We start from the raw sequence: 2,727 nt of genomic DNA on the forward strand, positions 1-2,727 counted from the left end.
ATTTACGGTTTATTTTAGAATAACATCCCTAAGTATATGAGACGTTTTGTTTCTTTTTGCTCCAATAAGGTTGAAACTGTGTCATTCATTGTTATTTCGATTACTATGGTGACACTCGTAATACTTGTAAATATTCTATAATTTTAAGGAAAAACGGCATTATTTCTAAAAAAAAATATTTACCGATGAAATATTATTCCTTTATTAGTATAATTACAACTTGTGGAAGAATTTCCGCAATGGGAAATGCTGAAACACACCATGTTTACACACATACGTCTCCATAGCAACTGAACTGTGACGAACACACTGGTGATGTGAAAGTCACCTGAGTGGCGACAAGGTCACGCGCGCTTACGACTTCTAGTGTCTTGTTATTTAGATTTCTATGGTATAGTAGTTATTTAGCACATCTAGTACTCTACACACTGACCCACGGCAGACAGTATGGACTATAAATTATTGAAGGTCTTATAGAAGTAAGTACAGACAGTTTATTATTAACTAGATTTCCGCCCGCGGCTTCGCCCGCGTTTTCAAAGGAAAACCCGCATAGTTCCCGTTCCCGTGAGATTTCCGGGATAAAACCTATCCTATGTGTTAATCCAAGTTACCCTCTATATGTGTGCTAAATTTCATTGTAATCGGTTCAGTAGTTTTTACGTGAAAGAGTAACAAACATCCAAACATCCATACATCCATACATCCATATTCCATACATCCTTACAAACTTTCGCCTTTATAATATATATTAGATAGATATTAGATTATTATGCCTTTAGTACATCTAGTTCTCTATAGCACTGACCCACGGCAGACAGTACGGGCTATAAATTGAGCGGGGCTGTCAATTGCACTCGCTCGCCAATAGTTGCGGTCGCGCACACGCTTTTGCGCTTTTTGTTTTTGCTGGGGGTATGGGGTATTCGACGGAATGGCGGAAAATCCATTTTTCTGCAATTTCACACTTTTTTTAATTTTATGAATATCTAAAACTAAATAAATAACTGACGATGTAAAAAAAAAATAAGAATATCTATAAAATTTTTTTTTTTCATATCAATAACTTTATTAATACCTTTTACATTTTTATTACATAATGAAGCTAATTTTCGCTATCTTACGCAAGGCCTCGGTGGCGCAGTAGGCAGCGCGTAAGTCTCATAATCTTAAGGTCGTGAGTTCGATCCTCACCCGGGGCATATCTTTTTGCTTTTTTTCTGTTTCTTATTATATTATATTAAACATTTATTTATATTATTTAATACAGTTAAAAATGATAGTTTTTATCGAAAGTAAAAAAATCGTAATGCTATTCTACTACATACTTAAAAAATATAATATTTATAAATAAACTATTTTCAAGGTATGCGATAAATAATTGCAAACTACTATAACATTGTATTCACAAAATACTTGACCTATTTAACCTATATTTAGAGTATTGTCTTCACACATTCATTTAAAATAGGCGCCTTGGTTGTTTATAGCAATCGAAATAAACTGAATCAAAGTGTCGTATGCGATATTTTGCAGCAAAACATATTTTTTACAGTAGAACCCATAAATTTATTATTAAGCTATTGCATATATTATATTGCTTTTATCTCAGACTTTGAGCGCGGCGACCGAATGTAAAAATTCCGTAACGAAAAAACCTAACACCCCCCACTCCAACCGGCACAGCGATGCGATGCTATGCAATAGCTTTACCACGGCAGTCCTCGGGTGCCACACGTATTTTTTTTAATACTGTAATTATTGGTACACTCTGTTATATGAAATAACTATTAAACAAATCTTTGATTGGTCATAATGAGTCTATCATTATTATAATATCTAATTACCTAATATGAAATAACTAATCATTTTACGAATATGTATTATGTATTGGAACGAGCAGTCAATCTTTCTTCTTATATATAAAATTCTCGTGTCACAATGTTAGTCTGCATACTCCTCCGAAACGGGTGGACCGATTCTCATGAAATTTTCTGTGCATATCGGGTCTGAGAATCGGCCAACATCTATTTTTCATATGTACCACGGGCGAAGCCGGGGCGGGCCGCTAGTACTTATATAAAAAATATTTTAAATGATTTTTAACTTATGAATTACAAATTAAACATTATAGAAAAGATTCCTATTCTTCCCTAAAAGTTTAAATAAAATTATATCGAATGATACAAGAATTGTTCTTCACATATTCTGGTCCAGAGATATGAATCACCAAACAAATTGATAAGCAAATAATTCGATTACACTCAATTTGTTTCAAATAGTCTGATGTCACATGATCTATGTGAATTTAGTTTATTTAAACTGTGAATTATAATTGATTGTAGCGATTTGAATGAATTTTGCAAAGAAAATAGTTGAAGACGCATCATCACTTTTGGTATTTTTGAATCTTGCCAGAGAAGTTTCACTTCTGATACGTGTGCTGGGCACACACGCTCTTTTTTCACCATTTGATATTTTAGTTTTAGGGCATTCAAATCTTCTATACTAATATGAAGATAGTATATTTTATACTGTGCCAATATTATAAAGTTGAAGAGTTTGTTTGTTTGAACGCGCTAATCTTAGGAACTACTGGTCGGATTTGAAAAATTCTTTCGCTGTTAGATAGCCCATTTATTGAGGAAGGTTATAGGCTACGTATCATCACGCTACGACCAACAGGAGTGGAGCCAAAGGGGTGAAACCGCGCGGAGCAGCTAGTGC

At 34.0% G+C, this 2,727-nt stretch overlaps 1 non-coding gene across 1 annotated transcript; it reads left to right on the forward strand.

Annotated features, from left to right (window-relative positions):
- The first annotated feature begins 1,129 nt into the window (after positions 1 to 1,129).
- TRNAM-CAU (transfer RNA methionine (anticodon CAU)) lies at positions 1,130 to 1,202 on the forward strand. The gene has a single exon. It is a non-coding gene; the product is annotated as a tRNA-Met (tRNA).
- Positions 1,203 to 2,727: the final 1,525 nt, after the last annotated feature.

This window comes from Colias eurytheme, chromosome 21 (genome assembly GCF_061535395.1).
Source record: "Colias eurytheme isolate Ceu_HAF_F1 chromosome 21, ilColEury1 Martin Lab GWU primary, whole genome shotgun sequence".
Classification (NCBI taxonomy): Eukaryota; Metazoa; Arthropoda; class Insecta; order Lepidoptera; family Pieridae; genus Colias; species Colias eurytheme.